Here is a 12,500-nt window from a genome sequence, read left to right as displayed (position 1 = left end):
CGGATCGCTGGATTCAGAGTCCAGAGTGCTAACCATTACACCATGGAACCAATATGCACGCAGCGCCTTTTTGTGACCCACATGTTACTTCCAAATACTGACAAACAGCAAACAGGTCAGCGCGTGAGAGCTTGTAATCAAAGGTCACTAAACTGTGCTAACTCTTGTTTTGAAATCACACAAAGAAACGGGGGGGAGCTTTTGTTGTCTTGTGTAAGTAGAAGAAGACAAGGCTTATTGTAGAACCACGCCTCCGTAGCATGAGAAACTGTGTTCGCTTCAGGTCAGCCAGTTTCCTTATTTTTACCACTTGCAGAAGGATCTCCATCTGCCATCTGTGAGTAGTTCTTTTGTTTCCCACACAGTGACTCCAGCAAGCAATTAATGATGATTTTTATTCAAGTTTCTTTGCTTTAGAACCAGCCAAAAGTGGGGACATTGACATTTCTTGCAACCCTCCACACCCACGTTCCACCGAGATTTGAACTCGGACCACTGCATTCAAAGTCCAGAGTGCTAACCATTACACCATGGAACCATTTGTAGCTGTTTGGGGTGACCACAGTTTGTCCATACACTGACAAACTGCACAGAACCCGGCGCTCGGGCACTAAATGCTTGTAACCAAAACTCGTGTGGCAGTGCTGAAACCCGGGATCAAACCAGGGACCGAACCAGGGACCTTTAGATCTTCAGTCTAACGCTCTCCCAACCTGCATGCAACTCCTTTTTGTGACCCACATGTTACTTCCAAATACTGACGGACGGCAAACAGGTCAGAGAGTAAGAGCTTGTAATCAAAAGTTACTAAATTGTGCTAACTCTTGTTTTGAAGTCACACAAAGAAAATGGGTGGAGCATTTGGTGTCTTGTGTGAGTAGAATTAGACAAAGCTTATTCTAGAACCACGCCTACGTAGCATGAGAAAGTGTGTTTGCTTCAGGTCAGTCAGTTTCCTCATTTTTCCTTCCTACAGAAGGATCTCCATCTGCCATCTGTGAGTAGTTCTTTTGTTTCCCACACAGTGACTCCAGCAAGCAATTAATGATGATCTCTATTCAAGTTTCTTTGCTTTAGAACCAGCCAAAAACGGGGACATTGTCATTTCTTGCAACCCTCCCCACCCTCGCGCAGGTTCCACCGAGATTTGAACTCGGATCACTGGATTCAAAGTCCAGAGTGCTAACCATTACACCATGGAACCATTTGTAGGTGTTTGGGGTGACCACAGTTTGTCCATACACTGACAAACTGCACAGAACCAGGCGCTCGGGCACTAAATGCTTGTAACCAAAACTCGTCTGGCAGTGCCGAAACCCGGGATCAAACCAGGGACCGAACCAGGGACCTTTAGATCTTCAGTCTAACGCTCTCCCAACCTGCATGCAACTCCTTTTTGTGACCCACATGTTACTTCCAAATACTGACGGACAGCAAACAGGTCAGAGAGTAAGAGCTTGTAATCAAAAGTCACTAAACTGTGCTAACTCTTGTTTTGAAGTCACACAAAGAAAATAAGTGGAGCTTTTGGTGTCTTGTGTGAGTAGAATTAGACAAAGCTTTTAGTAGAACCACGCCTACGTAGCATGAGAAAGTGTGTTTGCTTCAGGTCAGTCAGTTTCCTCATTTTTCCCTCCTGCAGAAGGATCTCCATCTGCCATCTGTGAGTAGTTCTTTTGTTTCCCACACAGTGACTCCAGCAAGCAATTAATGATGATTTCTATTCAAGTTTCTTTGCTTTAGAACCAGCCAAAAACGGGGACATTGTCATTTCTTGCAACCCTCCCCACCCACACGCAGGTTCCACCGAGATTTGAACTCGGATCACTGCATTCAAAGTCCAGAGTGCTAACCATTACACCATGGAACCATTTGTAGGTGTTTGGGGTGACCACAGTTTGTCCATACACTGACAAACTGCACAGAACCAGGCGCTCGGGCACTAAATGCTTGTAACCAAAACTCGTCTGGCAGTGCCGAAACCCGGGATCAAACCAGGGACCGAACCAGGGACCTTTAGATCTTCAGTCTAACGCTCTCCCAACCTGCATGCAACTCCTTTTTGTGACCCACATGTTACTTCCAAATACTGACGGACAGCAAACAGGTCAGAGAGTAAGAGCTTGTAATCAAAAGTCACTAAACTGTGCTAACTCTTGTTTTGAAGTCACACAAAGAAAATGGGCGGAGCTTTTGGTGTCTTGTGTGAGTAGAATTAGACAAAGCTTATTGTAGAACCACGCCTACGTAGCATGAGAAAGTGTGTTTGCTTCAGGTCAGTCAGTTTCCTCATTTTTCCCTCCTGCAGAAGGATCTCCATCTGCCATCTGTGAGTAGTTCTTTTGTTTCCCACACAGTGACTCCAGCAAGCAATTAATGATGATTTCTATTCAAGTTTCTTTGCTTTAGAACCAGCCAAAAACGGGGACATTGTCATTTCTTGCAACCCTCCCCACCCACGCGAAGGTTCCACCGAGATTTGAACTCGGATCACTGGATTCAAAGTCCAGAGTGCTAACCATTTGTTGGTGTTTGGGGCGACCACAGTTTGTCCATACACTGACAAACTGCACGGCACCAGGCCCTCGGGCTCTAAGAGCTTGTAACCAAAACTCATCTGGCAGTGCCGAAACCCGGGATCGAACCAGGGACCTTTAGATCTTCAGTCTAACGCTCTCCCAACTGAGCTATTTCGGCTGGCCAAGTTAAATTCCTATTTTAAGAATGGAAGCAAACTATGTGGTATGGTTAACTGCCAATGGCTTCATCATGCCATACAGTGGCCGATGATCAAGTGAGCAGCTATGAATTGCTAGCTAATAGTCCAAGTCATTGTAATTATAAAAGCAATTGATAAAGAACTGCCCCAGAACCTTGTTGTTCAGAAAGCTCATCCTAAGCACGCTTGCGGAGAGACACGAATAAACTGAGTGGCTTGCATGCTTCAATGCAGATTTGCAGGTCCCACCGAGATTTGAACTCGCATCGCTGGATTCAGAGTCCAGAGTGCTAACCATTACACCATGGAACCAATATGCACGCAGCGCCTTTTTGTGACCCACATGTTACTTCCAAATACTGACAAACAGCAAACAGGTCAGCGCGTGAGAGCTTGTAATCAAAGGTCACTAAACTGTGCTAACTCTTGTTTTGAAGTCACACAAAGAAAATGGGTGGAGCATTTGGTGTCTTGTGTGAGTAGAATTAGACAAAGCTTATTCTAGAACCACGCCTACGTAGCATGAGAAAGTGTGTTTGCTTCAGGTCAGTCAGTTTCCTCATTTTTCCTTCCTACAGAAGGATCTCCATCTGCCATCTGTGAGTAGTTCTTTTGTTTCCCACACAGTGACTCCAGCAAGCAATTAATGATGATCTCTATTCAAGTTTCTTTGCTTTAGAACCAGCCAAAAACGGGGACATTGTCATTTCTTGCAACCCTCCCCACCCTCGCGCAGGTTCCACCGAGATTTGAACTCGGATCACTGGATTCAAAGTCCAGAGTGCTAACCATTACACCATGGAACCATTTGTAGGTGTTTGGGGTGACCACAGTTTGTCCATACACTGACAAACTGCACAGAACCAGGCGCTCGGGCACTAAATGCTTGTAACCAAAACTCGTCTGGCAGTGCCGAAACCCGGGATCAAACCAGGGACCGAACCAGGGACCTTTAGATCTTCAGTCTAACGCTCTCCCAACCTGCATGCAACTCCTTTTTGTGACCCACATGTTACTTCCAAATACTGACGGACAGCAAACAGGTCAGAGAGTAAGAGCTTGTAATCAAAAGTCACTAAACTGTGCTAACTCTTGTTTTGAAGTCACACAAAGAAAATAAGTGGAGCTTTTGGTGTCTTGTGTGAGTAGAATTAGACAAAGCTTTTAGTAGAACCACGCCTACGTAGCATGAGAAAGTGTGTTTGCTTCAGGTCAGTCAGTTTCCTCATTTTTCCCTCCTGCAGAAGGATCTCCATCTGCCATCTGTGAGTAGTTCTTTTGTTTCCCACACAGTGACTCCAGCAAGCAATTAATGATGATTTCTATTCAAGTTTCTTTGCTTTAGAACCAGCCAAAAACGGGGACATTGTCATTTCTTGCAACCCTCCCCACCCACACGCAGGTTCCACCGAGATTTGAACTCGGATCACTGGAGTCAAAGTCCAGAGTGCTAACCATTACACCATGGAACCATTTGTAGGTGTTTGGGGTGACCACAGTTTGTCCATACACTGACAAACTGCACAGAACCAGGCGCTCGGGCACTAAATGCTTGTAACCAAAACTCGTCTGGCAGTGCCGAAACCCGGGATCAAACCAGGGACCGAACCAGGGACCTTTAGATCTTCAGTCTAACGCTCTCCCAACCTGCATGCAACTCCTTTTTGTGACCCACATGTTACTTCCAAATACTGACGGACAGCAAACAGGTCAGAGAGTAAGAGCTTGTAATCAAAAGTCACTAAACTGTGCTAACTCTTGTTTTGAAGTCACACAAAGAAAATGGGCGGAGCTTTTGGTGTCTTGTGTGAGTAGAATTAGACAAAGCTTATTGTAGAACCACGCCTACGTAGCATGAGAAAGTGTGTTTGCTTCAGGTCAGTCAGTTTCCTCATTTTTCCCTCCTGCAGAAGGATCTCCATCTGCCATCTGTGAGTAGTTCTTTTGTTTCCCACACAGTGACTCCAGCAAGCAATTAATGATGATTTCTATTCAAGTTTCTTTGCTTTAGAACCAGCCAAAAACGGGGACATTGTCATTTCTTGCAACCCTCCCCACCCACGCGAAGGTTCCACCGAGATTTGAACTCGGATCACTGGATTCAAAGTCCAGAGTGCTAACCATTTGTTGGTGTTTGGGGCGACCACAGTTTGTCCATACACTGACAAACTGCACGGCACCAGGCCCTCGGGCTCTAAGAGCTTGTAACCAAAACTCATCTGGCAGTGCCGAAACCCGGGATCGAACCAGGGACCTTTAGATCTTCAGTCTAACGCTCTCCCAACTGAGCTATTTCGGCTGGCCAAGTTAAATTCCTATTTTAAGAATGGAAGCAAACTATGTGGTATGGTTAACTGCCAATGGCTTCATCATGCCATACAGTGGCCGATGATCAAGTGAGCAGCTATGAATTGCTAGCTAATAGTCCAAGTCATTGTAATTATAAAAGCAATTGATAAAGAACTGCCCCAGAACCTTGTTGTTCAGAAAGCTCATCCTAAGCACGCTTGCGGAGAGACACGAATAAACTGAGTGGCTTGCATGCTTCAATGCAGATTTGCAGGTCCCACCGAGATTTGAACTCGGATCGCTGGATTCAGAGTCCAGAGTGCTAACCATTACACCATGGAACCAATATGCACGCAGCGCCTTTTTGTGACCCACATGTTACTTCCAAATACTGACAAACAGCAAACAGGTCAGCGCGTGAGAGCTTGTAATCAAAGGTCACTAAACTGTGCTAACTCTTGTTTTGAAATCACACAAAGAAACGGGGGGGAGCTTTTGTTGTCTTGTGTAAGTAGAAGAAGACAAGGCTTATTGTAGAACCACGCCTCCGTAGCATGAGAAACTGTGTTCGCTTCAGGTCAGCCAGTTTCCTTATTTTTACCACTTGCAGAAGGATCTCCATCTGCCATCTGTGAGTAGTTCTTTTGTTTCCCACACAGTGACTCCAGCAAGCAATTAATGATGATTTTTATTCAAGTTTCTTTGCTTTAGAACCAGCCAAAAGTGGGGACATTGACATTTCTTGCAACCCTCCACACCCACGTTCCACCGAGATTTGAACTCGGACCACTGCATTCAAAGTCCAGAGTGCTAACCATTACACCATGGAACCATTTGTAGCTGTTTGGGGTGACCACAGTTTGTCCATACACTGACAAACTGCACAGAACCCGGCGCTCGGGCACTAAATGCTTGTAACCAAAACTCGTGTGGCAGTGCTGAAACCCGGGATCAAACCAGGGACCGAACCAGGGACCTTTAGATCTTCAGTCTAACGCTCTCCCAACCTGCATGCAACTCCTTTTTGTGACCCACATGTTACTTCCAAATACTGACGGACGGCAAACAGGTCAGAGAGTAAGAGCTTGTAATCAAAAGTTACTAAATTGTGCTAACTCTTGTTTTGAAGTCACACAAAGAAAATGGGTGGAGCATTTGGTGTCTTGTGTGAGTAGAATTAGACAAAGCTTATTCTAGAACCACGCCTACGTAGCATGAGAAAGTGTGTTTGCTTCAGGTCAGTCAGTTTCCTCATTTTTCCTTCCTACAGAAGGATCTCCATCTGCCATCTGTGAGTAGTTCTTTTGTTTCCCACACAGTGACTCCAGCAAGCAATTAATGATGATCTCTATTCAAGTTTCTTTGCTTTAGAACCAGCCAAAAACGGGGACATTGTCATTTCTTGCAACCCTCCCCACCCTCGCGCAGGTTCCACCGAGATTTGAACTCGGATCACTGGATTCAAAGTCCAGAGTGCTAACCATTACACCATGGAACCATTTGTAGGTGTTTGGGGTGACCACAGTTTGTCCATACACTGACAAACTGCACAGAACCAGGCGCTCGGGCACTAAATGCTTGTAACCAAAACTCGTCTGGCAGTGCCGAAACCCGGGATCAAACCAGGGACCGAACCAGGGACCTTTAGATCTTCAGTCTAACGCTCTCCCAACCTGCATGCAACTCCTTTTTGTGACCCACATGTTACTTCCAAATACTGACGGACAGCAAACAGGTCAGAGAGTAAGAGCTTGTAATCAAAAGTCACTAAACTGTGCTAACTCTTGTTTTGAAGTCACACAAAGAAAATAAGTGGAGCTTTTGGTGTCTTGTGTGAGTAGAATTAGACAAAGCTTTTAGTAGAACCACGCCTACGTAGCATGAGAAAGTGTGTTTGCTTCAGGTCAGTCAGTTTCCTCATTTTTCCCTCCTGCAGAAGGATCTCCATCTGCCATCTGTGAGTAGTTCTTTTGTTTCCCACACAGTGACTCCAGCAAGCAATTAATGATGATTTCTATTCAAGTTTCTTTGCTTTAGAACCAGCCAAAAACAGGGACATTGTCATTTCTTGCAACCCTCCCCACCCACACGCAGGTTCCACCGAGATTTGAACTCGGATCACTGGATTCAAAGTCCAGAGTGCTAACCATTACACCATGGAACCATTTGTAGGTGTTTGGGGTGACCACAGTTTGTCCATACACTGACAAACTGCACAGAACCAGGCGCTCGGGCACTAAATGCTTGTAACCAAAACTCGTCTGGCAGTGCCGAAACCCGGGATCAAACCAGGGACCGAACCAGGGACCTTTAGATCTTCAGTCTAACGCTCTCCCAACCTGCATGCAACTCCTTTTTGTGACCCACATGTTACTTCCAAATACTGACGGACAGCAAACAGGTCAGAGAGTAAGAGCTTGTAATCAAAAGTCACTAAACTGTGCTAACTCTTGTTTTGAAGTCACACAAAGAAAATGGGCGGAGCTTTTGGTGTCTTGTGTGAGTAGAATTAGACAAAGCTTATTGTAGAACCACGCCTACGTAGCATGAGAAAGTGTGTTTGCTTCAGGTCAGTCAGTTTCCTCATTTTTCCCTCCTGCAGAAGGATCTCCATCTGCCATCTGTGAGTAGTTCTTTTGTTTCCCACACAGTGACTCCAGCAAGCAATTAATGATGATTTCTATTCAAGTTTCTTTGCTTTAGAACCAGCCAAAAACGGGGACATTGTCATTTCTTGCAACCCTCCCCACCCACGCGAAGGTTCCACCGAGATTTGAACTCGGATCACTGGATTCAAAGTCCAGAGTGCTAACCATTTGTTGGTGTTTGGGGCGACCACAGTTTGTCCATACACTGACAAACTGCACGGCACCAGGCCCTCGGGCTCTAAGAGCTTGTAACCAAAACTCATCTGGCAGTGCCGAAACCCGGGATCGAACCAGGGACCTTTAGATCTTCAGTCTAACGCTCTCCCAACTGAGCTATTTCGGCTGGCCAAGTTAAATTCCTATTTTAAGAATGGAAGCAAACTATGTGGTATGGTTAACTGCCAATGGCTTCATCATGCCATACAGTGGCCGATGATCAAGTGAGCAGCTATGAATTGCTAGCTAATAGTCCAAGTCATTGTAATTATAAAAGCAATTGATAAAGAACTGCCCCAGAACCTTGTTGTTCAGAAAGCTCATCCTAAGCACGCTTGCGGAGAGACACGAATAAACTGAGTGGCTTGCATGCTTCAATGCAGATTTGCAGGTCCCACCGAGATTTGAACTCGCATCGCTGGATTCAGAGTCCAGAGTGCTAACCATTACACCATGGAACCAATATGCACGCAGCGCCTTTTTGTGACCCACATGTTACTTCCAAATACTGACAAACAGCAAACAGGTCAGCGCGTGAGAGCTTGTAATCAAAGGTCACTAAACTGTGCTAACTCTTGTTTTGAAGTCACACAAAGAAAATGGGTGGAGCATTTGGTGTCTTGTGTGAGTAGAATTAGACAAAGCTTATTCTAGAACCACGCCTACGTAGCATGAGAAAGTGTGTTTGCTTCAGGTCAGTCAGTTTCCTCATTTTTCCTTCCTACAGAAGGATCTCCATCTGCCATCTGTGAGTAGTTCTTTTGTTTCCCACACAGTGACTCCAGCAAGCAATTAATGATGATCTCTATTCAAGTTTCTTTGCTTTAGAACCAGCCAAAAACGGGGACATTGTCATTTCTTGCAACCCTCCCCACCCTCGCGCAGGTTCCACCGAGATTTGAACTCGGATCACTGGATTCAAAGTCCAGAGTGCTAACCATTACACCATGGAACCATTTGTAGGTGTTTGGGGTGACCACAGTTTGTCCATACACTGACAAACTGCACAGAACCAGGCGCTCGGGCACTAAATGCTTGTAACCAAAACTCGTCTGGCAGTGCCGAAACCCGGGATCAAACCAGGGACCGAACCAGGGACCTTTAGATCTTCAGTCTAACGCTCTCCCAACCTGCATGCAACTCCTTTTTGTGACCCACATGTTACTTCCAAATACTGACGGACAGCAAACAGGTCAGAGAGTAAGAGCTTGTAATCAAAAGTCACTAAACTGTGCTAACTCTTGTTTTGAAGTCACACAAAGAAAATAAGTGGAGCTTTTGGTGTCTTGTGTGAGTAGAATTAGACAAAGCTTATTGTAGAACCACGCCTTCGTAGCATGAGAAAGTGTGTTTGCTTCAGGTCAGTCAGTTACCTCATTTTTCCCTCCTGCAGAAGGATCTCCATCTGCCATCTGTGAGTAGTTCTTTTGTTTCTCACACAGTGACTCCAGCAAGCAATTAATGATGATTTCTATTCAAGTTTCTTTGCTTTAGAACCAGCCAAAATCGGGGACATTGTCACTTCTTGCAACCCTCCCCACCCACACGCAGGTTCCACCGAGATTTGAACTCGGATCACTGGATTCAAAGTCCAGAGTGCTAACCATTACACCATGGAACCATTTGTAGGTGTTTGGGATGACCACAGTTTGTCCATACACTGACAAACTGCACAGAACCAGGCGCTCGGGCACTAAATGCTTGTAACCAAAACTCGTCTGGCAGTGCCGAAACCCGGGATCAAACCAGGGACCGAACCAGGGACCTTTAGATCTTCAGTCTAACGCTCTCCCAACCTGCATGCAACTCCTTTTTGTGACCCACATGTTACTTCCAAATACTGACGGACAGCAAACAGGTCAGAGAGTAAGAGCTTGTAATCAAAAGTCACTAAACTGTGCTAACTCTTGTTTTGAAGTCACACAAAGAAAATGGGCGGAGCTTTTGGTGTCTTGTGTGAGTAGAATTAGACAAAGCTTATTGTAGAACCACGCCTACGTAGCATGAGAAAGTGTGTTTGCTTCAGGTCAGTCAGTTTCCTCATTTTTCCCTCCTGCAGAAGGATCTCCATCTGCCATCTGTGAGTAGTTCTTTTGTTTCCCACACAGTGACTCCAGCAAGCAATTAATGATGATTTCTATTCAAGTTTCTTTGCTTTAGAACCAGCCAAAAACGGGGACATTGTCATTTCTTGCAACCCTCCCCACCCACGCGAAGGTTCCACCGAGATTTGAACTCGGATCACTGGATTCAAAGTCCAGAGTGCTAACCATTTGTTGGTGTTTGGGGCGACCACAGTTTGTCCATACACTGACAAACTGCACGGCACCAGGCCCTCGGGCTCTAAGAGCTTGTAACCAAAACTCATCTGGCAGTGCCGAAACCCGGGATCGAACCAGGGACCTTTAGATCTTCAGTCTAACGCTCTCCCAACTGAGCTATTTCGGCTGGCCAAGTTAAATTCCTATTTTAAGAATGGAAGCAAACTATGTGGTATGGTTAACTGCCAATGGCTTCATCATGCCATACAGTGGCCGATGATCAAGTGAGCAGCTATGAATTGCTAGCTAATAGTCCAAGTCATTGTAATTATAAAAGCAATTGATAAAGAACTGCCCCAGAACCTTGTTGTTCAGAAAGCTCATCCTAAGCACGCTTGCGGAGAGACACGAATAAACTGAGTGGCTTGCATGCTTCAATGCAGATTTGCAGGTCCCACCGAGATTTGAACTCGCATCGCTGGATTCAGAGTCCAGAGTGCTAACCATTACACCATGGAACCAATATGCACGCAGCGCCTTTTTGTGGGGACATTGACATTTCTTGCAACCCTCCACACCCACGTTCCACCGAGATTTGAACTCGGACCACTGCATTCAAAGTCCAGAGTGCTAACCATTACACCATGGAACCATTTGTAGCTGTTTGGGGTGACCACAGTTTGTCCATACACTGACAAACTGCACAGAACCCGGCGCTCGGGCACTAAATGCTTGTAACCAAAACTCGTGTGGCAGTGCTGAAACCCGGGATCAAACCAGGGACCGAACCAGGGACCTTTAGATCTTCAGTCTAACGCTCTCCCAACCTGCATGCAACTCCTTTTTGTGACCCACATGTTACTTCCAAATACTGACGGACGGCAAACAGGTCAGAGAGTAAGAGCTTGTAATCAAAAGTTACTAAATTGTGCTAACTCTTGTTTTGAAGTCACACAAAGAAAATGGGTGGAGCATTTGGTGTCTTGTGTGAGTAGAATTAGACAAAGCTTATTCTAGAACCACGCCTACGTAGCATGAGAAAGTGTGTTTGCTTCAGGTCAGTCAGTTTCCTCATTTTTCCTTCCTACAGAAGGATCTCCATCTGCCATCTGTGAGTAGTTCTTTTGTTTCCCACACAGTGACTCCAGCAAGCAATTAATGATGATCTCTATTCAAGTTTCTTTGCTTTAGAACCAGCCAAAAACGGGGACATTGTCATTTCTTGCAACCCTCCCCACCCTCGCGCAGGTTCCACCGAGATTTGAACTCGGATCACTGGATTCAAAGTCCAGAGTGCTAACCATTACACCATGGAACCATTTGTAGGTGTTTGGGGTGACCACAGTTTGTCCATACACTGACAAACTGCACAGAACCAGGCGCTCGGGCACTAAATGCTTGTAACCAAAACTCGTCTGGCAGTGCCGAAACCCGGGATCAAACCAGGGACCGAACCAGGGACCTTTAGATCTTCAGTCTAACGCTCTCCCAACCTGCATGCAACTCCTTTTTGTGACCCACATGTTACTTCCAAATACTGACGGACAGCAAACAGGTCAGAGAGTAAGAGCTTGTAATCAAAAGTCACTAAACTGTGCTAACTCTTGTTTTGAAGTCACACAAAGAAAATAAGTGGAGCTTTTGGTGTCTTGTGTGAGTAGAATTAGACAAAGCTTTTAGTAGAACCACGCCTACGTAGCATGAGAAAGTGTGTTTGCTTCAGGTCAGTCAGTTTCCTCATTTTTCCCTCCTGCAGAAGGATCTCCATCTGCCATCTGTGAGTAGTTCTTTTGTTTCCCACACAGTGACTCCAGCAAGCAATTAATGATGATTTCTATTCAAGTTTCTTTGCTTTAGAACCAGCCAAAAACGGGGACATTGTCATTTCTTGCAACCCTCCCCACCCACACGCAGGTTCCACCGAGATTTAAACTCGGATCACTGGATTCAAAGTCCAGAGTGCTAACCATTACACCATGGAACCATTTGTAGGTGTTTGGGGTGACCACAGTTTGTCCATACACTGACAAACTGCACAGAACCAGGCGCTCGGGCACTAAATGCTTGTAACCAAAACTCGTCTGGCAGTGCCGAAACCCGGGATCAAACCAGGGACCGAACCAGGGACCTTTAGATCTTCAGTCTAACGCTCTCCCAACCTGCATGCAACTCCTTTTTGTGACCCACATGTTACTTCCAAATACTGACGGACAGCAAACAGGTCAGAGAGTAAGAGCTTGTAATCAAAAGTCACTAAACTGTGCTAACTCTTGTTTTGAAGTCACACAAAGAAAATGGGCGGAGCTTTTGGTGTCTTGTGTGAGTAGAATTAGACAAAGCTTATTGTAGAACCACGCCTACGTAGCA

The 12,500-nt window shown here is 45.6% G+C and overlaps 19 non-coding genes across 19 annotated transcripts in view; all 19 read right to left on the bottom strand.

Annotated features, from left to right (window-relative positions):
• trnaq-cug (transfer RNA glutamine (anticodon CUG)) overlaps window positions 1–50 on the bottom strand; it is a 72-nt gene extending 22 nt beyond the window's left edge. The window contains exon 1 of the tRNA in view: window positions 1–50. This exon is cut by the window's left edge and continues 22 nt beyond it. This is a non-coding gene — a tRNA (tRNA-Gln).
• Window positions 51–466: 416 nt separating this feature from the next.
• On the bottom strand, window positions 467–538 carry trnaq-uug (transfer RNA glutamine (anticodon UUG)). Its single transcript has one exon. It is a non-coding gene; the product is annotated as a tRNA-Gln (tRNA).
• A 594-nt stretch (window positions 539–1,132) lies between these two features.
• On the bottom strand, window positions 1,133–1,204 carry trnaq-uug (transfer RNA glutamine (anticodon UUG)). Its single transcript has one exon. It is a non-coding gene; the product is annotated as a tRNA-Gln (tRNA).
• A 594-nt stretch (window positions 1,205–1,798) lies between these two features.
• trnaq-uug (transfer RNA glutamine (anticodon UUG)) lies at window positions 1,799–1,870 on the bottom strand. Its single transcript has one exon. It is a non-coding gene; the product is annotated as a tRNA-Gln (tRNA).
• A 754-nt stretch (window positions 1,871–2,624) lies between these two features.
• trnaf-gaa (transfer RNA phenylalanine (anticodon GAA)) lies at window positions 2,625–2,697 on the bottom strand. The gene has a single exon. It is a non-coding gene; the product is annotated as a tRNA-Phe (tRNA).
• A 756-nt stretch (window positions 2,698–3,453) lies between these two features.
• On the bottom strand, window positions 3,454–3,525 carry trnaq-uug (transfer RNA glutamine (anticodon UUG)). The gene has a single exon. It is a non-coding gene; the product is annotated as a tRNA-Gln (tRNA).
• Window positions 3,526–4,119: 594 nt separating this feature from the next.
• trnaq-uug (transfer RNA glutamine (anticodon UUG)) lies at window positions 4,120–4,191 on the bottom strand. The gene has a single exon. It is a non-coding gene; the product is annotated as a tRNA-Gln (tRNA).
• A 754-nt stretch (window positions 4,192–4,945) lies between these two features.
• Window positions 4,946–5,018, bottom strand: trnaf-gaa (transfer RNA phenylalanine (anticodon GAA)). The gene has a single exon. It is a non-coding gene; the product is annotated as a tRNA-Phe (tRNA).
• A 262-nt stretch (window positions 5,019–5,280) lies between these two features.
• trnaq-cug (transfer RNA glutamine (anticodon CUG)) lies at window positions 5,281–5,352 on the bottom strand. The gene has a single exon. It is a non-coding gene; the product is annotated as a tRNA-Gln (tRNA).
• Window positions 5,353–5,768: 416 nt separating this feature from the next.
• trnaq-uug (transfer RNA glutamine (anticodon UUG)) lies at window positions 5,769–5,840 on the bottom strand. Its single transcript has one exon. It is a non-coding gene; the product is annotated as a tRNA-Gln (tRNA).
• Window positions 5,841–6,434: 594 nt separating this feature from the next.
• On the bottom strand, window positions 6,435–6,506 carry trnaq-uug (transfer RNA glutamine (anticodon UUG)). Its single transcript has one exon. It is a non-coding gene; the product is annotated as a tRNA-Gln (tRNA).
• A 594-nt stretch (window positions 6,507–7,100) lies between these two features.
• trnaq-uug (transfer RNA glutamine (anticodon UUG)) lies at window positions 7,101–7,172 on the bottom strand. The gene has a single exon. It is a non-coding gene; the product is annotated as a tRNA-Gln (tRNA).
• A 754-nt stretch (window positions 7,173–7,926) lies between these two features.
• Window positions 7,927–7,999, bottom strand: trnaf-gaa (transfer RNA phenylalanine (anticodon GAA)). The gene has a single exon. It is a non-coding gene; the product is annotated as a tRNA-Phe (tRNA).
• Window positions 8,000–8,755: 756 nt separating this feature from the next.
• trnaq-uug (transfer RNA glutamine (anticodon UUG)) lies at window positions 8,756–8,827 on the bottom strand. Its single transcript has one exon. It is a non-coding gene; the product is annotated as a tRNA-Gln (tRNA).
• A 594-nt stretch (window positions 8,828–9,421) lies between these two features.
• Window positions 9,422–9,493, bottom strand: trnaq-uug (transfer RNA glutamine (anticodon UUG)). The gene has a single exon. It is a non-coding gene; the product is annotated as a tRNA-Gln (tRNA).
• Window positions 9,494–10,247: 754 nt separating this feature from the next.
• On the bottom strand, window positions 10,248–10,320 carry trnaf-gaa (transfer RNA phenylalanine (anticodon GAA)). The gene has a single exon. It is a non-coding gene; the product is annotated as a tRNA-Phe (tRNA).
• Window positions 10,321–10,713: 393 nt separating this feature from the next.
• On the bottom strand, window positions 10,714–10,785 carry trnaq-uug (transfer RNA glutamine (anticodon UUG)). The gene has a single exon. It is a non-coding gene; the product is annotated as a tRNA-Gln (tRNA).
• Window positions 10,786–11,379: 594 nt separating this feature from the next.
• Window positions 11,380–11,451, bottom strand: trnaq-uug (transfer RNA glutamine (anticodon UUG)). Its single transcript has one exon. It is a non-coding gene; the product is annotated as a tRNA-Gln (tRNA).
• A 594-nt stretch (window positions 11,452–12,045) lies between these two features.
• Window positions 12,046–12,117, bottom strand: trnaq-uug (transfer RNA glutamine (anticodon UUG)). The gene has a single exon. It is a non-coding gene; the product is annotated as a tRNA-Gln (tRNA).
• Between the last annotated feature and the right edge of the window lie 383 nt (window positions 12,118–12,500).

The sequence above is a fragment of the Clarias gariepinus genome, chromosome 15 (assembly GCF_024256425.1).
Source record: "Clarias gariepinus isolate MV-2021 ecotype Netherlands chromosome 15, CGAR_prim_01v2, whole genome shotgun sequence".
In the NCBI taxonomy this organism is placed as follows: Eukaryota; Metazoa; Chordata; class Actinopteri; order Siluriformes; family Clariidae; genus Clarias; species Clarias gariepinus.
Note: the sequence above shows the minus strand (reverse complement) of the source record. Positions and strands in the feature narration are given on the sequence as shown.